General features: G+C 41.5%; 2 long non-coding RNA genes across 3 annotated transcripts; both read left to right on the top strand.

Annotated features, from left to right (window-relative positions):
* The first annotated feature begins 2,948 nt into the window (after positions 1–2,948).
* Positions 2,949–9,836, top strand: LOC141566483 (uncharacterized). Of its 2 annotated transcripts, XR_012489335.1 has the most exons (4): positions 2,949–3,085; positions 3,423–3,500; positions 5,978–6,156; positions 6,291–9,836. It is a non-coding gene; the product is annotated as an uncharacterized LOC141566483 (long non-coding RNA). The 2 variants fall into 2 exon arrangements; XR_012489329.1 differs by lacking the exon at positions 2,949–3,085 and having other exon boundaries at positions 3,199–3,500.
* Positions 9,837–14,634: 4,798 nt separating this feature from the next.
* On the top strand, positions 14,635–15,199 carry LOC141552297 (uncharacterized). Its single transcript, XR_012485107.1, has 3 exons — positions 14,635–14,734; positions 14,823–14,931; positions 15,052–15,199. It is a non-coding gene; the product is annotated as an uncharacterized LOC141552297 (long non-coding RNA).
* The last annotated feature ends 10,231 nt before the right edge of the window (positions 15,200–25,430 follow it).

Genomic DNA, 25,430 nt, shown 5'->3' with positions numbered 1-25,430 from the left:
CATCTCTTCATTATGTGGCCAAAGTATTTAAGCTTCAGCTTCATGGTTGACCTTCCAGTGAATTATTTTCTTTAGGTATTGACTGATTTGACCTTATAGCTGTTCAAAGAACTCTCAAAAGTCTGCTCTACCATCACAATTGAAAAGCCTTGATTCTGCCACACTCAGCTTTCCTTATGGTCCAGTTTTCACAGACTTTCATTGCTACTAGAAAAACTGTAGCTTTGATTACACAGACCTTTATCAGGAAAGTTGTGTCTCTGCTTTTTAGTATGCTGTCCAGATTTGCCATAGCTTTCCTTCCAAGGAGCAAAAGTCTTTTAAATTCAGGGCTTCAGTTGCTGTCTGCAATGATCTTTGAGCCCAAGTATATAAAATCTGACACTGCTTCCATTTCTTCTCCCTCTATTTGCAAGGAACTAATGGGACCAGTTGCCAAGATCTTTGTTTTTTTTTTTTTTTTTTAAATAAGTTTCAAGCCAGCTTTTTATACTGTTCTCCCTTATCAAGAAGTTTCTTAATACTTCTTCACTTTCTGTCATCAGAATGGTACTGCCTACCTATATATCTGAGATAGTTGACTTTTTTCCTTGATTCTGGCTTTTGATTTATCCACCCTGGCATTTTGTATGATGTACTCTGCATAAAAATTAAATAAAGAATGTGACAGTGTGCAGACTTGTACTCCTTTCCCAATCTTAAACCAATCAGTTGTTCCATGTTTGGTTCTAACTATTGTTTCTTGGCCCACATACAGATTCCTTAGAAGACAAGTAAAATTATCTGGTACTCCCATCTCTGAGGATTTGCCACATTTTGTTATGATCTATACAGTCAAAGGCTTTAATATAGTCAATGAAACAGAAGTAATGTTTTTTCTGGAACTCCCTTGCTTTCTCCACAATCCAGCAAATGTTGGTAATTTGATCTCTAATCCCTTTGCCTCTTTGAAAACCAGCTTACTCTTCTGGAAATTCTAGGTTCACCTCTTGCTGAAACTTAGCTTGCAGAATCTTAAGTATAACTTTGCTGGGGTGTGAAATGAATGCAGCTGTTTGGTAATTTGAACATTCCTTAGAATTACTTTTCTTTTCTTTTTTTAATTTAAATTTATAATGTTTAAAAATTAAATTTAAACTTAAATTTTTTATACACATTCATTTATTTTTTAAAAAATACATGTCCTTGTGAATCATATTGGGAGTGAAAAATCAGAACAAAAAGGAAAAATCATGAGAGAAGAAAAAAAAAAATCAGTGAACCTAGCATGTGTCTCCATAGTTCTCTCTCTGGATGCAGATGGCATTTTCTAGCCAAAGTTTATTAGGATCACTGAAATGCTAAGAAAAATCAAGTCTTTCGTAGTTGATCATTGCACAATTTTGTAGTTACTGTATACAATGCATTTCTGGTTCTGCTTGTTTCACTCAGCATCAGTTCATGTAAATCTTTCCAGACTTTTCTAAAATCAACGTCTTCATTTTTTATAGAACAATAATATTCCATTATTTTCATATACCATAATTTATTCAGTCATTCCTAATTGTTTTCCAATTCTTTGCCACCACAAAAAAGAGCTACTACAAACATTTTTGCATATTTGGGTCCCTTTCCCTCTTTATGATTTTCTTGGGATACAGACCCAGTAATGGCACTGCTGGATCAAAAAGAGTCATTACTTTTCTTTTTTTATTATTATAGCTTTTTATTGACAAAACATATGCACGGATAATTTTTCAACATTGATCCTTGCAAAAACTTCTGTTCCAACTTTTCCCTTCCTTCCCTCCACCCCCTCCCCTAGATGGCAAATAGTTTCATATGTGTTAAATATGTTAAAGTATATGTTAAATACAATATATGTTTGTCTTGCTACTCAAGAAAAAATCAGATTTAGAAAGAAGGTAAAAATAACCTGGGAAAAAAAACAAAAATGAAAGCAAACAATAACATAATATATAAAACAATAATCATGGTCCACACTCATTTCCCAGTGTTCTTTTGCTGCTAGTAGCTGGCTCTGTTCATTACTGATCAATTGGAACTGATTTGGATCTTCTCATTGTTGAAGAGGGCCATGTCCATCAGAATTGATAGTATTGTTGTTGAAGTATATAATGATCTCCTGGTCCTGCTCATTTCACTCAGCATCAGTTCACATAAGTCTCTCCAGGCCTTTCTGAAATCATTCTGTTGGTCATTTCTTACAGAACAATAACATTCCATAATATTCATAAACCACAATTTATTCAGCCATTCTCCAATTGGTGGGCATCCATTCAATCTCCAGTTTCTTGCCACTACAAAAAGGGCTGCCTATATGCAAAATCTTTATAGCAGCTCTTTTTATAGTAGACACAAACTGGAAACTAAAGGGTATTTCCCAGTTGGGGAACAGACTAAATAAATTATGGTATATACATTTAACAAAATATTATCAGGCCCTAAATAATGATGAAGTTTACAGTATCAGAGAAAAGTGGGATGATGTCTTGGACCTGAATCAGAGTGAAATAAGCAGACCTAAGAAAGCAATTTATAAAATGATGATAGAGAAAAACAACTCTGAAAGACTTCAGAACTCTAATCAATGAATAATAAATTATAAGGTCAGAGAATTGAAGATGAATCATGGCATCTAGCTTCTGCCAAAAAAGTAATGGACCTAAAAGGTAGAATAAAATGGTTTTGGACATGACCATTATTCAATGAAGGCGGCAATGGGAGGGAGAGAATACATACTTTAAATATATATGAGATACACAAAATGTACACTTATGCATATATTATGTATAATAAAATGTATGTGTGTATACACACACACATATAAAAAGTAGCAAGTAGGGGAGGGAGGAAACTATGCTTGAATGGTTGATCAACCACATGAACAAAGAGAAAAGTATCTAGTGATTCAGAAACCTTGAGTTGAGCACAAGAGGGGGAGATGTGTAAGACTGGGCTGGAACAGAGAAACAATTGTATTCAAGGTCTGGAGGGTGGACAGAGAGGATCAGAAAACAAGGAACAGCCCAGTTTCCAGCTCTGCAAGTAATCCAGCCCCATGTCTTCTCCAGTGCTAGGAAAAGTAAGTCAGACAGGCAGGGGGATTGGTGCCTGCACTTAAACAAAGGCAGAGGCTGTGTTGTCCCATGATTCATGTGAAGCCTGGAGTGGGCCTCTGAGGCACTGGGAGGAGGGCTAGCCAAAGAGAGGGCGAGAAGTCTGGAGAGCAGACCTTTCTGCTGAAGGCTGGGAATGCTCCCTCTCAGGAGGGAGGGATGTCTGAGTAACTATTGCCACACAGGCTCATGGGTCAGAACCACAAACTTCCTCTCCCTCTTTCCCCCCAATTTTCCTTGATTGTGAGGCCTATGTAAATCTTGAAGCAGACAACTGATGACCATTTATCATATGCGTTGCAGAGAAGATTCTTGTCCAGAATCATTCCACAGAGTGTCTGAGGCAGGATTTGAATCCAGGCTTCTCCTATGCCAAGGCTGGTAAGTAGATTAATAAAATGAATGCAAAATTAGGGGTTAAACTAGTTTCTATTCTAGATTCTCTCCCATCAATTTTCACTGCCCCACCCCAATTCCCATTAGTTTGTCTCCTCTCTTCCCCCTGCTCCCCACAAAAAGTCCCTCAGCTCTCTGGAGGGAGCAACTGTTCCTACAAATACACACAGAGGAGCCACCCCATCCCAAGGAAGTCCTTGGGATGAGTGAAGAATCTTTTTTACATCTGTGTAAACATCTCAAGGAGAGATTCTGCCCCAACCTATCATTTCTCTCATAACAAAATCATATAAGGAGGTTCTAGTGTCCAATATTTCTCATTTTTTATCTTGAGTGCCCCTGCCCTAGCTCTCCCCACCAAGGATTATCCCTTGTTTCCCTGGCTTCCTGCTTGATCCTCCCCTGCCCTCCCTTACAGTTCCCTTGTCAATGTAAGGATTGACTGGGCACAAAGGCCATAGCAGGTCTGAGATGAGGGTGATGGAAGCAGTATTGCCCACTGGCACCCTGGTTCTGTGGGTACTTTAGTGAAGCACACCAGAGGCTGTGACGATAAGGTGAGTGGGGGTAGAGATGCTGTATCCTCTTGGCGTTTGCCCACCATGGATCTCATGACTGGAGTTGTACCCTTATCCACAGATTTCCTGCCTCCTGGAATAGTATTTTGGGAAGGTGGGCTCTGGTGAACAGACTAGGGCATGAGGGGTCCTAGGGAAGTAGGTTGCAAAGAGGTAAGGAACTTGGTGAGATTACTAGGAAGGCAGGTGCCCAAACAAACTGGGGTAAAGTGGGCAGCCTTAGTGAGGAAGTGACCTGGGCTCAGAGCCCAGCACCCCACCGAGGGAACTGATTCCTCTGGAGCCGAGTCAGCAAATCTATATCCTTCTTGGCTTTGGGAGAGGACCTTCAACCAAGGCAGAGCCATGAGGAGAGAAAGCTGGGTGCTGGAGGTACAAGGGTAAAAAGAGGTAAGGAAAGGAAATACACCCCAGGAGCTGAGCTAACTCAAGGGGAAAAGTGGGTAGGAATCTATGCTGATTCCAAAGAGTTAGTCACTCTTGGTGGAATAATTATTAGCTGGCTCAAGGGGACATTTCCAGAGGAAAGGGAGAATTGCCAAATATACCCAGGGTTTATTTCTATGTATAAGCAGGGGTCTCCTGGAGTAATGAACCGACACTAGGCAGAAGTCCAAGGACTTGGACACTAGTGCTAGGCCCACTCTACTCCATTCTTTAGCGTCCCATTGTACCTTTGCGTTGGGAATTGCTAGAAGGGGGTAGGGGGGACTGGTCAGAGCCGTGGCATTTCTGCAGTTTAAGATCTCTGCCCCCTGCTCAATTGTGCCTGGCCCCTCCACGATCAATGTGCACCTGCTGCCTCATACCCATGTTGTCATCTGTTGGCTCTGAATGGTGATGAACATTACTTTGGAGGTGAGAGAGAAGAGCAGATCAGGCATTAACTCAGGGAAACAAGCTACCAGATTTGGCATCTGCTTAATGGTCCTAATCTTCAAGATATTGGAGACAGAATCTAGTCCATAGGCCATTCTACTCCAAGCACCCAACTGGGTGTTCAAAGTCCCTTCTAGAGAATGCTAGAGAATGCAGAAGGAGAGGGAAGGGGAGTTTTTGGGGGGCTGAGAGAGGCAAGATGGTCCCTCTCACTGACGTGAATAGTGGTTGTTTTCTGCATCCACAGATCTGAACAATGGTCCTTATGAGTATGTATGGCACATCCTAGATTCTGTGCTATCTGCCCAGCTGACCAACTCAAACTGAAGCTTCATTTTTGCTGAAATGGCTTTCTTTGTCCGATAGTGGCAGTAGCAGCCAGTCATGGAGGGTGAGGAGGACCAAGGGCAGACGTTAGAGGTAAAGGGAACTAGAGAGGTCATCTGTTTCCATCACCTCTCAACACCCCATTTTACAGATGAAGAAACTGAGACTCAGAGACTTGCACAATCACAGTCCTCTGGTAGGAAGTACTAGAGCTGTGACTTTAGGTTTTCTGGCTCTCACTAAACCAGTGGTCCTCAAACTTTTTAAATAGGGGCCAGTTCATGGTCCCTCAGACTGTGGGAGGGCCGGACTATAGTAAAAACAAAAACTCACACTCTGTCTCCGCCCCTCAGCCCATTTGCCATAATCTGGCTGGCCCCATAAACGTCCTCAGTGGCCCGTGGGCCATAGTTTGAGAACCCCTGCACTAAACTAAGCTGCTTCCCTACCATGTGTGTATGTATGTATAAGTTTTCTGTGACAGTATCTACTTTATGATGGTCATGTGGGCATATTCTCTGCTCCAGATCTTGTCTTCCTACCAGTGAGATGGCTCATGTCCCCTAATGGGCCCCACGGTTGCCCAGCCTGACTACCTACTCTAGGTTCCCAGGGAGGGATTCAGGACCACATGCCTCCTTCCTTCAGGAGCCCCTGACCCCATCCTCTTCTCCATAGGGAGGCTTTATTCATTTGCCAACGGAGGCTGGGTCATGAATGATGAGGCCATCACATACTATTCAGCCATCATCGACCAGATGTCCTGAAAGACACTTTTGGGGACTGCATTCATCCTCTAGTAACCTGGCACATTGATCTCTTCGGCCACTCAAAGGAGCAGGCTTCCCTCTACCCAGGTCTGCCTCAGTGTTCTCTGACTATAACTCATCTTACCACCCCTTCCTGCCCCCTGCTCCTCTCTTCCCTCTCCACAAACCTTGCTGGAAAGAACTTCTCAAACCCTGACCTCTCTCTGATTCTTTCCCTGCAGATGGACTTTGATGGCTATTTCTTGGGCCGCCTGGATTATCAGGATAAGCAGAGGCATTGATAAAGAGCTGAAGACCAAGCAGGCCAGAGAGCAAGTGCCTACTTGCAGCCTCCTCAAGCCCATCTCTTCACCAGTAAGAGAAAGTGTTGGGGCAGCTAGGTGGCACAGTGGACAGAGCACCAGCCTTGAATTCAGGAGGACCTGAGTTCAAATCTGGTCTCAGACACTTAACACTTCCTAGCTGTGTGACCCTGGGCAAGTCACTTAACCCCAGCCTCAGGGGGAAAAAAATAGTGTTGGGAGCTCCCCATCCCTCCTTTTCTTCCTTGAAGGCTACTAGAGTTCACTGGGCTAAGGGATTGCTGCAGGAGGAACATGGGCTCTAGGATGAGGAAGGGGCTGGAGCCATGGCAGGTGTTGAGGGAAGCATGGGGTTTAAATGAAGAGACCCTGCCCTGACTGATTTCCTAGGCATCCTTCCCAATGTCTGCTTCCCACTAATGAACCATGCTGGGATTCTTTCTACTCTGTCAGAGAGGAGAATCTGGTGGTGAATGATCCAGCCAGTCCAGACTCCAGGGACAGAAGAAGTGATCAAATATTTCCTGAAAGCAGCTGCTGCCCAGGTCAGAACTGGCTCCGGTTGGTCCCTCTCAAATCCCAGCCAGGAGAGCCAGCATTGGGCTTTTTCAGAAAAAAAGCTGTGTCCAGGCTGAACTAGGCTTCTGCAGGGAGTCATGTTGCCCCCTACTCTTCTCCCCACCACATAACCTCTGGCAATGTAAGATAGGGGATGATGGTCCAACGCCACGGGCTTTTTTTTTTTTTTAAATTTTATCATTATACATTTTTTGACAGTATATATGTATGAGTAATTTTTTTTTATAACATTATCCCTTGTATTCATTTTTCCAGATTTTCCGCTCCCTCCCTCTATTCCCTCCCCCCCATGACAGACAATCCCATACATTTTACATGTGTTACAGTATAACCTAGATACAATATATGTGTGCAAATCCAATTTTCTTGTTGCACGTTAAGTATTGGATTCTGAAGGTATAAGTAACCTGGGTAGATAGACAGTAGTGCTAACAGTTTACATTCAATTCCCAGTGTTCCTTCTCTGGGTGTAGCTGATTCTGTCCATCATTGATCAATTGGAATTGGATTAGCTCTTCTCTATGTTGAAGATATCCACTTCCATCAGCATACATCCTCATACAGTATCATTGTTGAAGTGTATAGTGATCTCCTGGTTCTGCTCATTTCACTCAGCATCAGTTCATGTAAGTCTCTCCAAGCCTCTCTGTATTCCTCCTGTTGGTCATTTCTTACAGAGCAATAATATTCCACAGCCTTCATTCATATACCCTAATTTACCCAACCATTCTCCAACTGATGGACATCCATTCATCTTCCAGTTTCTAGCCACTACGAAAAGAGCTGCCACAAACATTTTCAACGCCATGGGCATTAAGAGTTGGCTCTGCAAGTGGAGATAGAGAGCTTGGGGGCTATAAAGAGCCAAACTGGAAAGGTAGCCTTCTGCTCTGGTTCCCTCACTAATGTCCCAGGCAGCTCAGATCCAGCAGAGTTTGTGTGCTAGAAAAAAACAAATATCAGGGACAGTCAATGGATTTCATCCCCTTTTTCTGGCCCTTCTCTCTCAAGGTTAATTCTTCACTACTCCTCCCTATCTCTTGACCCCATGCCTTCCCCTTCCTTTTGCCCCCACATATCTTTTCCTCCAGATCCTGTTGCCAGAGAACTGGAATGGGGCTTGGCTCTGCCTTCCCAGCAGTGGGTGCAGGAAGCTGTACATCTTGATTTGTCCCCTCCAAGTCCAGCATTATGGTTCCAACCACATTGTGATGACCATGGGCAATGATTTTTACTTTAGCAATGCCAGTCAATGGTTTTATAATTTGGACAAACTGATCCAGATTGTTAATGCAAGGGTATGCATTATCCAAATGTATGGGGTAGTGGGGGGCAAAGAGAGAATGTGATGCTGGAAAGGAGGGGGGAGAAGCAGAATCAGTCTTTCCCCTCACAAAGCAAAGGGAGCCTCATCAATTTTCTCTATTCTACCCCCTCCTGTTACCTGTGGGAGCTGGTCAACCTCCCCTGGTTTTGAGAGGGAAGGAGGTGAGAAGAGGTAAGGAGCCCCAGTGATCATGGAGCAGACATTGACTTGTGTCCTATCTCCAGGCCCCAGGGCATTGAAGCAGAATGACTTCTTCCCATATGCAGACAGCCCCCATCAGTTCTGGACTGGCTACCTCACCAGCCACCCTGCTTTCAAACCCTTTGTGTGTGTGTGTGAGCCATAAATGTCTTCAGGTGAGGACTTTGCTGGAGGCAGGAGGTGAGGGTAAGGGGAGGGAGAAGAATACAGGAAAGTTGTGAGGGTACTTGGACAAAAGATAAAATATAGTTCTTTTTAAAAATTTTCTCCTCCTCCCCCTCACCAGGTGTAGAGCTGGAAGGGGGGAGGCCTCTGATACCTATATCTTCAGAACCCAAAGCTAAGTTCCATCTCCTGTGAGACAGATATGAGGTGGGATGTGGCCACGAGACCTGGCAAACACTTGGGGCACTAGGAGGGGAAAGGGGTGGAGGAAGAAAAGTTTTTTTTATGAATCTTGTGGATGAAATATCTAAATGGATAGGGTGAGGGGTGGGGATTGGGTAGGATGTGGGTGATAGAGCACCCCAACGCCAGCCACACACCACAAGAATTCCCAAGGGCCTGAGAATGAGCCTGGTCTTGTAAAGCAGATGAGTGAGCTCCAGTTAGAGCAGGCAGCTGGGCTGATCCCAGTGAGTTTCAGAAGTGTGTATATGTGGAGCAGCTTGATGGCACAATGAATAGAGAGCTCAGCCTGGAGTTAGGAAGAATTGAGTTCAAATCCAGTCTCAGTCACTTACTAGCTAGGCCAAGCCATTTAATCTTTTTTGCCTCCATTTTCTCATCTGTAAAATGAGCTGGAGACAGTGTCTCTAGTGGGCTTATATCTCAAAGAGATCGTAAAAGAGGGAAAGGAACCTGTATGTGCAAGAATGTTTGTGGAAGCCCTTTTTTAGTAGCTAGAAACTGGAAACTGAGGGGATGCCCCTCAACTGGAGAATGGCTGAATAAATTGTGGTATATAAATGTTATGGAATATAACTGTTCTATAAGAAACAACCAGCAGAAAGGCCTGGAGAGACTTACATGAAATGATGCTAAGTGAAGTGAGCAGAACCAGGAGATCATCCTACACGGCAACAACAAGATTATAGGATGATCAGTTCTGATGGATGTGGTTCTTTTCAAATGAGATGATTCAGTCTAGTTCCAATGTGATGGAGAGAGCCATCTGCACCCAGAGAGGGGACTGTGGGAACTGAGCGTGGATCACAACATAGCATTCTCACTCTTTTTACTATTGTTACATTTTGGTTTTTTGTCTAATTTTTTTCTTCTTGATCTGATTTTTCTTGTGCAGCACGATAATTGTAGAAATATATATAGAAGAATTGCACATTTAGCATATGTTGGATTACTTGCCATCTAGGGGAGGGGGGAGGGGAAGAGGGGGGAAAAATTGAAACTCAAGGTTTTGCCAAGGTGAATGTTGAAAATTATCCATGCATATGTTTTGAAAATAAAAAAAATTAATAAAAAAATTTTTAATGAGCTGGAGAAGGAAATTTTCAGTATCTGGGCCCAGAAAAACCCAAATAGGATCATCAAGAGTTGTCATTACTGAAACAAATGTGTATTTAGAGAAATATGTTAATAATTGGCATTTATATCATTCTTTAAAAATTACAAACCATTTTACATGCATTGATTATTTTGCATATTACATTATCCCTATGAGGGAGGGACTTGCTGGGTATATTGTTCTCTATTTGCCAGAAGAAGACATTGAGGCTCCTTGAAGAATTGTCTGTGGTAACTCGACTAGTAAGTATCAGTGTTGGTATTCCATCTGAGGGCTTTTTGCCTCTAAGCCCAAGATCATCCACTGCCATTCACCATGAATTAAAAAGAACTTTCTCCTTTGGGCCTGACTGGAAAAAAAAAAGAATTAGCAGGGAGAATAAGAGATGCCCTCAGAGGGCATCCAGTGGAGCCCACGCCTGAACAAGAATTCTCTGTGCCATCCCTGATTAATAGTTATTCACCATCACCTGGAAAAGTCACTCACTGACCCAAAGCACACTATTCCACTGGACAGTTTTTATTAGTAGTTTAACCTGTTGCCCAAACAGTCCCCCACCCCACCCCCCAAAAAAGACTCTGGGTTCATAGGGGTAGAGTCTAATTTCTAATTTCCAGGATTGCTCTGAGATAATCCTAGTCTCTTTGTCCTGCCCCAATTCCAGAGTTTAGACTTGGGAAATCTCTGAAATAAAGCTGTGAAATAGCTTGTATCAAGATTGGCCTAAATGTAGGTAACAGGAGTCTCAGCTCCTATAAGATGCTTAGGTATATGGATGGAGAACAACCTCTAAAAGATTTGGAAACACTCTCTTGGAAGTAATTCATCAGCTCTTCTTCTGAAGGTCAATCCTTTGACATTTCTGCAGTCCCTCTTTCCTACAAGGGACGTCCTCCATAGTTCTCCCAAGACTTGTTTTACCAATCAGACTCCTCCTGGGAATTAAACATATGCAGTAGTGGTAGAAGCTATTGAACAAGAAAGGTCAAACCTGCACTATCAAAATAACCCTCTGGTATAGCAAGATACAAATTTATTTCTTTCCCCGAGTGACAGGTTCCTTTCACAGATCCTTCAGCCACCAGAGCCATATAGACAATTCTCTTTTTTATCCAAAAAGACAAAGCTGCTCAAAATAAAAATCCCTATTCTCTAGTTCTGCTCATTAAATTAACAAAGCTGGGAACTTGCTCTTGGGGGTCACACACGAAGCAATCCCCAGGGTTGGAAGTCTCCCTTCCCTGCCTATGAGACTAAATTCTGGAATTTATATAAGAACACAAAATTTCTTCTCTTTACAGGAGTTTTAGGTTCAGGATCATTGTTCACGAGCCCTCTTCTCAGTCTGAGAAGATGCAACACATTTACTTCCTCAATGTGCTTCTGCAGGAAATCTATCAAAGCCCTTGCTTGCTGCCATCAGTTAGGCTAATAATAAGAAACATTTAGCTCTTACTATGTGCCAGACACTGCTAAACACTTTGCACTTATATTCATTTGATCATAGCAGCCATCCTATGAGGTCAGTGCTATTATTATCCCTATTTACAAATGAGGAAAACTGAGAGATGTTAAACCCAGGATTTCCCAGTTAGGAGGAGCTTTTGGTCAAATTTAAATTCAGGTCTTCTTGACTCCAGGCCTAGTGCTATACAATGCTTTGTAGGGGTTGCTGTCAGTCTCCTCTCAGACTGCATGCAAGTACATGCAAGTACATGCAGTTTACCACTGTCCCAAATTTCTGCACAAGTTGCCATCTACTGTTCCTTTGGGTCCAGCTTCTGAAATTGTGGGTCACAACCCCATATAGGTTCTTGTAACTGAATGTGGGGGTTACAAAATTATTATCATCAATAAATGTTTGATTCGTATAACTATTTTTATATACCTATATATCCGAAGTCATGTAAAATTTGTCAAGCAGAAAAACATTGAGAGCAGAAAAAGTTTAAGAAGCCCTGCCTTAGAGGATTACCCATCTCTATCAAAGCACTCTAATTTACAATTTAGGGTTGCTGTTTTCCAACTACATATAAAATTTTTTAATATATATATATTTAAAATTTTGAGTTCCAAATTCTCTCCTTTCTTTCTCTTCCCTCTCACCTCATTGAGAAGGCAATTTGGTAAAGATTATACATATGCAGTTGTGGAAAATATTTCCCTATTAGTCACGTTGTGAAAGAAAAAAGATCAAAAAACCCTCAAGAAAAATAATGAAATAATGTAAAAAAAAAAAGTATGTGTATCAAAGTATTCTAGAAGGAAACTGAAAGCAGAAATATAAAAATGAGGTTGAAAAAGGCTTAAGAACAGTCTGCCACCCACCTCCCTCCCAAGTCCTCAAAAAAAAAAAAAAAAAAAGTCTTGTCAGCTCCTCTGACAAGAATTCATCTTCCTTAGTCCCAGTTGATCATTCATCTTAAAGCTGTCCTGAGTCATTGAAAAATAGCCAAGAAATAGTCTCTGCCTTCTAAACAAGGGATCAGTAAACATGCCCATACTCCTCATGAGATGCTTTCTAAAGCCCACCCAATGACTCATCCCTCTAAGCTCATCAAATTGATCAGAGATTTCCCCAAATTTCCCAACCCCCACACTTAAAACACATTAGGAATTTCTTTTTTATATCAAGATTAAATCTGCTTCTCTGAAACTTCTTTCCTGTCCCCTCACTCTTCTCTCTGGGTACAAGCAGAACAAATCAAACCCCTCTTCCATCTGGCCTTCTTGCACATATACAGGAAAAAAAAAAGATTTTTGAGTTAATAGGAATTTTTAAGACCAATTAGTGTAATCTTCCCATTTTACTAATGAGGGAACTGAAACCCCTTCAAATACTAGAAAGCAGTTGTCTAATAATTTTTCTGGGCCTAGAAAATTTATTTTTAAGTTTATTATGTGGATCACCTTGCCTAGAATTGTACTAGCCAATGGCCACTGGGGCTTTATCCCAAAATGAGCAATTTGGGGGGTACCAGCATGTAGCACATCTACTCTTGGAGGAACAAAATAAGGCAAGGAGAGCCTGAATTTGGACTCTGCAAGAGAAAAGACTCTGGGAGATTATGAATCCCACCTCTTTGCTTTTTCTTTCTTTCCCTTCCACCCATAAAAAGATTTCCATATTATCTTGTACTGCCTTCTCATCAAGATTTTTCCTCTTTTCCAAGCTAACTGCCCTCTCTTCCACCCTTCTTCTCTCAAACTCTGATCCTTTCTCTAGCAAATGGAATTAATAATCCAAGTTCCTTCCTACCTACTATTTGGGAAGGAGCTTTGTCAGGGCCTTTCTGGTAAAATAGATTAAACATAGGACCCCCAGGTCTTGTGGTTTGAACTAGATGATCTCAGAGTCCCTTCTGATTCTGAGATTCTATGCCTAAACTTCTAGTGAAACTAATTTCTCCAATTAATTGTGTTTGTTTTAATTACTTGTATTTTTTTTTTATTAAAAATATTGCATTGGGCAAGCTAATTGGCACAGAGAATAGTGCTGGGAAATCTTGAGCTAAAATCCTACCTCAGATATTTGACATACCAGCAGTGTGATTCTGGGCAAGTCACTTAACTCTGATTGCTTTGCCAAATACATATTATATATGTATGTATGTATGTGTATATATATATATATATATATATGTATATATATATATATGTATATGTGTGTGTATGTACAGTATATATATATACACACACATATATATACATAGCAATCTTTTTTCCGCATCACCATTTCCCTAATAAATGCTTCCTCTTCCTTACTCAGAGAGATTCCAAAGAATTAAAAAAAAAAAAAAAAAAAAAAGAAAGAAAGAAAGAAAGAGGGAAAAAGTGGTTTAGCAAAACTAACCAGCTATTCACCAATTCTGGCATGATATGCCATGTTCCACACCCATGGTCACCTACCTTTGCAAAGAATGCAGGGAGGTGCCTTTTCATCTATTTGCTTTGAGGTCAAATATAGTCATAATAATTACATAGCATTTGGTTCCAATTTTTCTCCCATGTCTTGTTCTTTCCATTTCTCAGAAAGACTAATTTAAGAAATCATATATGAAATCAAGTCCTATACTATACAAGCTTTTTCTGCTCACCACACCACTACCACCAGTGACTTTAAACTTTAAGCTATATATATATATATATATATATATATAAAATATGTGTGTGTATGTTTGTGATTTCCTCCTACACAATGTAAGCTCCTTGAAGGTGGGGACTATTTCGTCTTTGCCTTTGTAGATCCAGCACTTAGCATCCTTTGTACTTAGTAGGCAATTAATAAATGCATGTTGATTTAATTGATTTTTGTACATTCCCTATTATGCAATTCAATCCAAGAAGCCTTTATAAATTGCTTTCTATGAGCTAGATTCTAAACAGAAGCAAAGAATCTTTTCCTTCAAGGAGTTTTTATTCTCTTTAATTCTAGAAATAAGCACTGGAGGCAGCCCTGCGTTCACATAGGTAAGAGTATGTTCAAGGTACGGGAGAGAAGGTCCTTAGTGTAAAAAACTACCCCATTGGTCCATCTTTCCTCCCTCCTCCTTCTGGGGTTTTCTGGACTTCCAAGAGAGCTCCTCCCGGCTGTGTGCCTGCTGACCCTGGTCCACTGGGACCTCAACTGCACACCTAGACCCTGGGACCCTGCTGCACCGAGAGAACATTTTTGAGCGTGGGGAGAACAGGATATTCATTCTGTCCCAGCCAGTGACTCTGGACCTACAGGTGAGTGGAGGGGAGGACCAAGAGAAGGGCAGAGGGAAACGGGAGGGGCCAGGGCCCCACTGAGCCCCATCATCTCGTGGTCTCTCAGGATCTCTTCTCAGCCTTCACCATCAGCCACCTGGAGGAGACCACTCTGTCGGCTGACCAGCCACTCTCCAAGGCCACCCGGCTCCAGTGGAGGACCAGCTCAGGAGGAGGTAGAGGCTGGGGCGGGGGCAGGAAAGCTGCTTTGAATCCCTCTCCCTGGGGAGCCCCAGAGACCTCCTGGGCCTGGGATACCCCCTCACCTTCCTATCTCTCTGGTCTCCCTCTGACAGGCCCTGCTCCTCTGCAGCCAGCCCCTTCCCTGGACCCCTCAGCTGTCACTCTGCAGCCCATGGAAATCCGCACCTTCCTGGCCTCTGTCACCTGGAGCAAGGAGAGGGACAGACGAGGATGTGAGCCCAGAGCCGGCCTCCTCCGAGCAGGCTGGACCAGAGGCCATTTCCTCAGGGCTTTCATCATTACTAAAAACATTAAAGTGTCACAACTGGGGCCCTCTCCTGTCTACTCTTGTGTGTTTGTGTTTCTGTTAGAGCCAGAGGTGGTGGGGGAGGGGGGAGGCCGTGGGACGGGGAGATGATACAAAGGGGCCAGAGGAGGACTTTACTTCCCTCAGCAGGACCTTCCAGCATGGGCATCTAGGACCAGACAACTATCGCCCCATTCAGTGGCCCTCGTCCCCATTCTGGACTGTCTGGGGCTGCCCTCTTGTGGCCACAGGCTGGATCTGAAGTGCAAAGGAGAGGGGGAAGGTCTTTGTTCTTCCCATTGGACTCCCACAGTCCCCCCACTCAGAAATGGAGTTATGGGGCTAGAATTTAAGCAATCCATCTCCATATGCTTGTCCCCTACTCATATCCAGCACTTTACTCTGAAAAGAATACAATCTTCTCACTGGGAAGGCTGGAATCGGTGATGTACTGCTAAGTGTTTAACAACCAGCTCTTTTTAAACAATTTTTTTTTCCCAACTAGTTCTCTTTAAAAAAAAAAAAAAATCATACAACACACACACACATACTTTTAAGCTTAATCTCTATGTTTAACATTTTCTCCATCAGTTTCTTAAGCCTGAAAGTCAACAAAAAATAAATCCCAACTTGTACCTTTGTGCTTTTTTTCAAAGTGTAAATGTTCACTTAGAAAATTTAATATTCAAAAAAAAATTTAAAAAAAAAGAAAAAAGAAAGAAAATTTAATATTCAACTCTCCAGAGCCCATTTGCTAGCACTTCCAAGAAGTCTCTTTGGGCTTGAGACTTTGTGAGATTTCCTCCGTGGACATTCTGTCCTCAGCTGAGTTTGTGTTTTTGGTCTGCCTTGTCACCATAGTAGCTTTCTGTGGTCAGGGCTCTTTTCTGTTTCTTGTTCAGTTTCTTTCCTTTTCTTTTGGTATTTCCTCTTTTTTTACTTTTATGGTCGAGTTCTGCTCCTGGGGTAAAGGGAGCGCTGGCCCAAGCTTCCTGTGCAGCTCTGGCTTTGAGCACAGAGGCCCCTTATGTTTGCAGGGAGAAAGTTTTGCTGGCTCTTTTCAGGAAACAGCCTGGTTTCTCAGTTGAAGCTGCCCCCCTGATTTGCTCCTCTACTGAGTCAGGTCTGAGGGTGTTAGTTGCTGATTTGCTATGATTGACCCTATTACTGGCTTTCCCACAATCTATCCCTGCCTCATGATGAGAGCCATCCTGTGATCCCATCTTCATCTTCTCCAGAAGACTACTTCCACTATCATCTCCTCTTTCTTTTTAAGCTTCAATCTCTCCCTAGATACTGATTGCTTCCCTGCTACCTACAAACACACCCAAGCCTCTTCTATTTAAAAAAATCATTTGGAACTCAAAATCTTACAAAAGTGATTTTTTTCTTTTTATCTTTACTTGTAATTAAAAAATAAAATAAAATACTCTTAAGTATAGGACAAAATAACAATTTTTTAAAATTTTATTTATAATTTTTTGACAGTAAATATGCATGAGTAATTTTTTTTATAATATTATCCCTTGTATTCATTTTTCCAAATTATCCCCTCCCTGCCTCTACTCCCTCCCCTAGATGACAGGCAATCTCATACATTTTACATGTGTTACAATATAACCTAGATACAATATATGTGTGTAAATCCCAATTTCTTGTTGCACATTAAGTATTAGATTCCGAAGGTGTAAGTAACCTGGGTAGGTAGACAGTAGTGCTAACAATTTACATTCACTTCCCAGTGTTCCTTCTCTGGGTGTAGTTGTTTCTGTCCATCATTGATCAACTGGAAGTGAGTTGGATCTTCTCTATGTTGAAGATATCCACTTCCATCAGAATACATCCTCATACAGTATCGTTGTTGAAGTGTATAGTGATCTCCTAGTTCTATTCATTTCACTCAGTTGATGTAAGTGTCTCCAAGCCTCTCTGTATTTCTCCTGTTGGTCATTTCTTACAGAGCAATAATATTCCATAACCTTCATATACCACAATTTACCCAACCATTCTCCAATTGATGGACATCCATTCATCTTCCAGTTTCTAGCTACAACAAAAAGAGCTGCCACAAACATTTTGGCACACACAGGTCCCTTTCCGCTCTTTAGTATTTCTTTGGGATATAAGCCCAGTAGCAGCACTGTTGGGTCAAAGGGTATGCACATTTTGAAAACTTTTTGGGCATAGTTCCAGATTGCTCTCCAGAATGGCCGGATTCTTTCACAGCTCCACCAACAATGCATCAGTGTCCCAGTTTTCCCACATCCCCTCCAACATTCATCATTATTTGTTCCTGTCATCTTAGCCAATCTGACAGGTGTGTAGTGGTATCTCAGAGTTGTCTTAATTTGCATTTCTCTGATCAGTAGTGATTTGGAACACTCTTTCATATGAGTGGAAATAGTTTCAATTTCATCATCTGAGAATTCTCTGTTCATATCCTTTGACCATTTATCAATTGGAGAATGGTTTGATTTCTTATAAATTAGGGTCAGTTCTCTATATATTTTGGAAATGAGACCTTTATCAGAACCTTTAACTTTAAAAAAAACTTTCCCAACTTGAATAACAACAATTTTTAAAAAATAAAATTAATTTACTATGGTGGTATGCTTGGTGAGAAATTTCTCTCCAAACTGGGTCATCCTTTCCCTCAAGTACAAAAAGAATCCTGAGAAAAGGATGGCAAAGATGTAATTAAGAGCTCCTGGAAATCCTTTTCTCCTCTCTGTGGAGTATTCAAGTTCTTCTTAGGCATGTTATAGACTTTCTAATAGACTTTTTGTAGAGCCTGGAAATTGTTTCCTTATCATAGCCAGTCAGTTCTCAGCTGGGATGAAGATATTGCCATTAGTTGCTGTTGTCTTAGGGGCATGGCTAGAATGACAACAACAGCAATAACGTCTTCTGGCCCTCCAGCATTCACTAGGTCTTCTTCCAGTCAAGGATGCGGGAGTAGATCAAGGCTGAAGCTAAAGTATCCTCACTCCCACCTCACCCCAAGTGACTCCTCAGGGACTTGGAGGGAACTATTCTCACCTTGCTTTCCACTTTTAGCAATTTGGTTTTATACCAGGCCCCAGAAATATGACCATGTCTCTCACTTAGAGTAATAGTCTACTCTCTTCAGCAAATCTAGTGTCGTGTGTTGGCAAAGTTCCCAAATCTTGGATGGCTCTTTAAGGATCTGGAGAAGTTCCTCATTATTTTTCTAAATAAATAAATGTTTGCTGAAATATCTGCTCTCCCTCCTCCTTCCCTCCTCCCAGAGAGTCAGCCCCAAAAGCCAGTGTCCTTTTTGTCCTCAGGGCCTTGTGCTAAAGGACCTTAGGGAAAGTTTATGTGACAGAGTTCATTAGCAGAACCAGCAGTTCACAGTCTTCCAAATATGTGATGATGCAATTTAATAAATCAATACCATTTATAAAGGTTTAATAGGTTACTGGTTGCTTAGGTGCTTGCAAAAGTCTTTTCCCAAGCAAAAAGAATTTGAGCTTCTCTCCTCAGAGTTTCTTGAGCTACAAGACTCTCCCCTCAAGGATTAGGGGCATGAAGTTGATGGATAGCGGCTCCCTCAGCCTTCATGTGCCAAATAGATTTGCTTGGCACTTGCACAGGGAAGCATTACTCTATAACACTAGATTTCTAGCTTCAGAAGGCAGGGTCCTCACCTTCTCTCTCTTCCACACAGAACATCCTTTATTTTGGATTCAGTCAAGCACCAAATGTCACAACAAAATCAGCACTTTAAAAAGGAAAAGAAAATCGAGTTTCCTATTTCAGAAGGAAATCCCAGTCCTTATAGACACGCCAGAGTATGTAGGCCTTTCCCCATTTGGATTAGGACCTGGTCAATTGGAAGTCAGCTTTTCACCTTTCAAGTGAAAAACCAAACTATGCTGGGTGAAATTTTTTTTTGTGATTCCTTCAGTTCGTAAGTTCACCAACCTGGAGTCCAGACAAGATTTCTGTGTGTCCTTTTTCTGTACAGCATGCACTAAAATTCCTCTAGGCATCTTTGTACCACAGGTCCGGACCCACAGAGTCCCTGTCAAGACTCTGGATCTGTTAAAAAAAATTAAAATATTAACATTTAACAGGAAGGCAGCAGCATTTTAAGGTATTCATGGGTTGATGAAAAGTCAATAAAAGAAGGCTTACTTAACTCTAACACTGAGAGGATATTCCAGAAAGACTCAGTAGCACCCCATAAAATCCCATATTTATATTGACAGTGATATTCATACTGGGTTACATGAATATGACAACTGTTGGCACAGAAGCATTTAAAACAAGCAAAAGTTATGACAAACTGGTCTGACATTTAGGAAAAACATCAGAAAAATTGACTCAACAGGTCCTGTATCAGCCTTGAATCTAAGGCATGACCCTTTTGGCCTGCCATGTAGACCCTCCAAAAGATGCATTGGATCCAGGTTTCCCTACTTCCCTAGGTTTCTCTCTGCTTCTTGGTCTCTTTCTTCCAGCCTTCTAAAAATCTCCCGAAATTGTACTCCAGGACTTTTTGCAATACTGTAGAGGTCCCATCCCTAGACCAGGTCCACTCTGACTGCCACCTCTGCTTCTTGATTGCATTCACCTGGCCATGGAAACCATTCTTCCACTTGCTCCTACATGCATTAGACAGGCTTCCTCAGACCTCAAAGGGAACAACATCACCATCTGCCCCAAGGCTGAACCTCAAGGGAATACCTTGAAAGACTAATCAACTTCTTCCCTTAATAGACCTCTCTCTAACCATTGATGGTCAGTCTGGACTCATTCATCAGTGGTTAACATACTCTCATTCAGCCATATTCTTCTCATCCTAGTGATTCTAAAACCTTAGCTGTTGAAATACAAACCCTGTTACTCATATTCAGCTGCCACCCCCCCATTCCCATCCTCCTTAAAGCTATCCCTCAAGTGGCCCACTCACCACCCTTCTACTTCTACTGGGATGCTGATACTATAATTAATAAACTATTGATTCAGTCTGAAGGCCTCAGAGACAGTCATACCTTTGATCTTGCCATCACTCACGAGAATTCCACTCTGATGTTTATGAACTCCAAATCTTCTTTATCTCATAATAGCTGTTTATCATTCTAGCTTTCCCTGAGCCTTATAACTCCAAGACTGTTCTTTGTCCTGACTGTCTATCCTTCCCTCCCTCAGTTCTTTTTCAGGCTATCATCATCCCTGCACTGACCACACTCTCCTTTCTAACTCTCTCAAACCTTTCAAAAGCCTTCCATCCTTTACACTTGAATATGTTACTTCCTTGCTAATCATGCCTTGCCAGATTCCGAACTTGGATTACTCCTACCATCCTTCATCTTCACTCTCATTCATATGCTACTGAGCAAAGCTGGAGAGAGTCATGAAACTGTGACTGGAGCCACTGCAAATTTGTTCCATACCCTTAACTGGACCCTCACTGGCAAGGGGAAATGGAAGGGAATAAGCATTGATTAAATATCTACTATGTGCTAGGCTTTATGCTAAGTGCTTTAGAATTATTTCATTTGAGCTTAATAACAACCTTATTGGTAGATGTTATTATTATTCCCATTTAATAAAGAAAAGGCAGACAGAGATTAAGTGATTTGTCTAGAGCCACAAAGCTAGTAAGATGTTAAGGTTGGATTTGAACTCAGGTCTTCTTGTCTTCGGGCCCAGAGCTCCATACACTGTGTCCATCTTATTGTCCACTGTATCACTTTTATACCTCTCTAGTCAATTCACTATTCCATTCATCATAGTGGATTACAATCTTTTCATCCCTCCTCGAGCCAACTACAAAACATCCCTCTCCTTCTCAAATGAAGACCTTTCTTCATACCTCCCTGAAAAAAATTGAATCCTCGTGGCCAGAATTCCCCCTTCTCCTTTCCTCATCTCAAATCACTCAGACATTTTTATCTACTATCTCTCTTCTTTACCCTTTCCTCTCCTGGTCCTTCTCTTCCTTAAGGGTGACTTCTATCATTCATCCTTGAACCAATCCCATCCTGTCTTCTCCAGAAAAAAATAGAATTTACTCTGTCTCTTTCCCAGTCTTTCTCCAGTCGCATCCATTGAAGATTGAGCCCAAGAAGTCCAGTGGATTGATCAGTCAAGCCTTTGAAGAAGCCAGGGGCTAAGTGACCTGCCCAGCCCAACACAAGCAGCCTGGTGACTGAACAACTTTTCCAGCATAATCTGGAAGCAGCTCCCCATGGACACCATGATCTATCCAACATAATTCAGCTTCTGACTAGTCTGGTGAGAGACCAGTTCAGCATCTCAGATACCTGTTTGGCCCAGCCCATAGGTTAGTGCATCTAGCTAAGATGTACACTGGGGGATTAATCCCAATTTAGCAGCAGATGAATTTGTCTATCACTGATCCTGACATCCAATTCTTATGGTGGACTTCATGTGTATCTTCCAGAGAAGTCCATCTGATGTTCCAAGAGTAGAAACACTTTATCCACAATAGTTCCCTGCACATGAGCCTCATTATGGCTTAGAGAAGGGCCTGATGCACCATTAATTCAAGTTGGATCTTGGATCAAACTGAAGTGTTCATGGGTTGATGAAAAGTCAATAAAAGAAGGCTTACTTAACGCTAACACTGAGAGGATATTCCAGGAAGACTCGGTAGTACCCCCTGAAAACTTGTCTAGTCATCAGGACAGAGTGTAGTAGTGATTTGAATGATCTTGGGACATCTACCAAAGCTGAAGGACATGATCCACCCCTTTGTTGTTTATGTCCTTTGTTGACCAAAAAACCACATCAATAGAGGGGCTGGATTCAAGGAAGGGTCAGTTTAAGCCTTGTTCTACCTCTTGGACCAATCAAACCTTAACTTTATGGATTTTTAGGGGGAAAAACAGAGCATAGCCCATGTTGTGAAGGGAAGGAGGGAAGAGTTCCAGTCAGCATTGATCCTGTCACACTAATTCTTGATTGATTGATACTTTTAGGTTGTACTCAAGAGAGTCTATTGAAGAAACAAAGCAGGTTTAACCTGGGAGAAGGGAAGACAGAAGAGGATAGGTATCTTTCTGGATTTTCATAGGCTTCAAGGCCCTTCAATTTGTAGAAAATTAGGAAGAATGGAATTCTCTGGCACAAGCCACATACCTAAGTCTTCACAGCAGTAGTATGGTAACATAACTGGAATACAACCCAGATCTGCTGATTCCTATGCCAGCTTTTACTGAGATCGTTTGGAAGGCAGTTTAGACTCCTACTCCCCTGCAGAAGGCACAATTTAGAAGTTCCTGAGTGACTTAGAAATAGTTTTGACAGCCTATGGAACACCAAAAAGTAATACAACACGTAGCAGCCTTGCTCAATTAAAAAGACTCTAGGAAAGGATAACTACAGCTCACTTCCTTTCCCAAAGCTACAATAATTGCTGCTTTGAGTACCTCGTGAATGTCTGAATTAATCTCATGCCTTAAAAGAAGGAGCAGATGTCTCTAATTTTAAAATACAATATTTTATAAATTATGTCTGGAACTCATCACCCACAAGTCCCATCTCCCTCCCTATTCTTAATCACAGTGGCATTTATATAGTACCTTTGGATTTATAAAGCACAATGGGTAGAAGTTGCAGAGAGGCAGATTTTGGCTCAGTAAAAAGAAAACATTCCCAATTAAAAAGATTGTCCCAAAATGGAATGAGCTGCCTCAAGAGGGAACAGCTTGGTGCCCCCCTCACTGGAGGTCTTCCAAGCAGAGATGATATGATATTAGAGAAGGAGGTCCTGTCCATATATGAACTGGACTAGATGGTTTCCGATCTTTCTCCTCTTCTCTCCTAAGTTCTGAACAGGGTTGGGGGAGGAGAAAGGTAATATAATTATTATGTGATTGAGAAAGGCACAGGAACCAAGACTAGGAAGGCAGCCTCACCATAGTGCATTTTGATCAGGTCACAGTTGGAGTTCTATGTTTAGTTCTGTCACATTTTAGGAGTGACACAAATAAACTAGAATTATATAGAGGCAAACAAACAAGACATGAAGGCCTTGAGCTCATATCATATATAGCAGCATCAGCCATGACTATCTAAACATGAATTTGATAGACGGTCAAAACCACGTGGCAGACTGAGAGGCAGGTTGAAATTGTATCTAATTTGGCTCTTCCACCTTTTCGTTATTTCATGAGCTTTGCTGTAGGGCAAATTTGCTAGTTTGCCATTCTATTCTGGTACTCTGCTAATGTAATATCATTCCAGTACATATTTCTTTGTAAAAGGTTGTTGGTAGGGGCGGTTAGATGGTGCAATGGATAGAGCACCGACCCTGAAGTCAGGAGGACCCGGGCAAGTCACCTAGTTCCAAGTGCCTCACCAAAAAAAGCTTGTTGTTGAGTTTTCGATCATGTTCAACTCTTTGTGATCCCATTTGGGGATTGTTCGGCAAAGTGGTTCACCATCTCCTTCTCTAGCTCTGAGGAAACTGAGGAAAATAGGGGCTAAATAACTTGCCTAGAGTCATACAGTTAATGTTCGAGACACATTTAAACTCAAGAAACTGAATCTTCCTATCCCTACTGCATCATCCAGCTGCCCAGGAATAAGCTTTTGTTTGTTGATAATTGTTTATTGATGCGCTCTTTGGCAATAGCAACTAGTTAATTGGCACTTATTAAATGGCCTTAGGGTACTGATCACGAATGATCATATTGGGAGGGAAATATCAAGGGGAGACAGTACAGTAACCTTGTTCTAGCATCCCAACTTACCAAGTTGAGTAGGAATTGAGTAAGAAAGACCCCTGAGTATATATGGGCTACACACAATAGGAAACAAAGATTAAAAAAAAAAAAAAGTTACAATAGACAAGTATGCAAAGAGAAAATTCAAGCTTGAGGTGATCCAATAGCAAAAGTTCTAAGGAACAGATTCTCAGACTATCTGAAGGTTGGGAGATCACCAAAGTACTAGGGTGGGAGGGAAGAAATACACCTTATTATAACAAACCAAAAAAGGTGATTAAAGAGATATTAATAACTTTGACTTGAATACCTACTTTCCCATCTCTATAATTAATTGGCAAGTGTTTATTAAGTATCTGACAGGAACTGGGCCATGTATTGGGGATTCAAAAAAGTCAAATCAGTCTCTGTGCTCAAGGAGTTTACGTTCTATTAGAGGGATTCACAAAAAAGAAAATACAAAATGTTATGGAGAAATTACAATTATTAGCAAATGAGGGATTGCAATAGTCCTAAAGTAGCAGTTGGCTCTCAAACTTGGCTTTGAAAGGAGTTAAGGATTCCAAGAGGTAGAGGGAATGAGATAGCGCATTCTGGGAATGGGGACCAGTTTAGGCAATAGCAAAGCCCCAATGGCGGATTTATAAGAGATTAGGAACAATCAATATATCAACAAACATTTATAAATCACCTACTATGTATAAGGCGGTGTGATAGGCGCTGGACAAGAGCGACAGGGAATAAAGATCAGATGTTGCACTTAAAGGGAGTATTTATGTTGAGGAGATTGTGAATGCATAAACATATCATGGTATGGCTTTTATTAATATTGGGAGGTTGAATAGCTAATTCTTCTCTCTTCCCACCCATTGGGAGTTCAAGGCCAGATAAAAGGCAGGAAGAGATTTTGTAGATGGGCTTGGTCCTTTAGCCCTGCCCCCAGGATCTGTTTTTATGGGCTTCAACACAAGAAAAGTGCCATTATTTCACTTCTTAATGAACAGTGCAAAGGATGCCTGTCTTTCCATTAACAAAGATATGCTCCTCGGGCAGTTAGGTAGCTTAGTGCAAAGAGCACAGACTCTCGAATCCGGAGGATCTGAGTTCAAATGTGACCTAAGCCATTTTACAGTTACTGGGCAAGTTACTTAATCCAGATTGCCTAATAAATGAATAAAATAAAATGAGGTTAGACTACAGGTCCCTTCCTCTTCTAAATCTGTAATTCTATGAACCCGTTGTTAAGTAAATAATAATAGTTAGCATTTATGTAGCTCTTTGAGGTTCACAAAGTACTTAATATGTTATCTAGAAGTAATTTCAGACTTTAATGAAAGGGAAAGAACTTCTCCCCCTGCCCCCCAAAAAAACCAACACCAACCAGGAATGTCATCTCAGAGCAATGATGAGAGAACCATCTACTTTGCTAAATCTAGGTCATGAATTTAGAGCTGTATAGAAC

The sequence above is a fragment of the Sminthopsis crassicaudata genome, chromosome 1, assembly GCF_048593235.1.
Source record: "Sminthopsis crassicaudata isolate SCR6 chromosome 1, ASM4859323v1, whole genome shotgun sequence".
NCBI lineage: Eukaryota > Metazoa > Chordata > Mammalia > Dasyuromorphia > Dasyuridae > Sminthopsis > Sminthopsis crassicaudata.
Note: the sequence above shows the minus strand (reverse complement) of the source record. Positions and strands in the feature narration are given on the sequence as shown.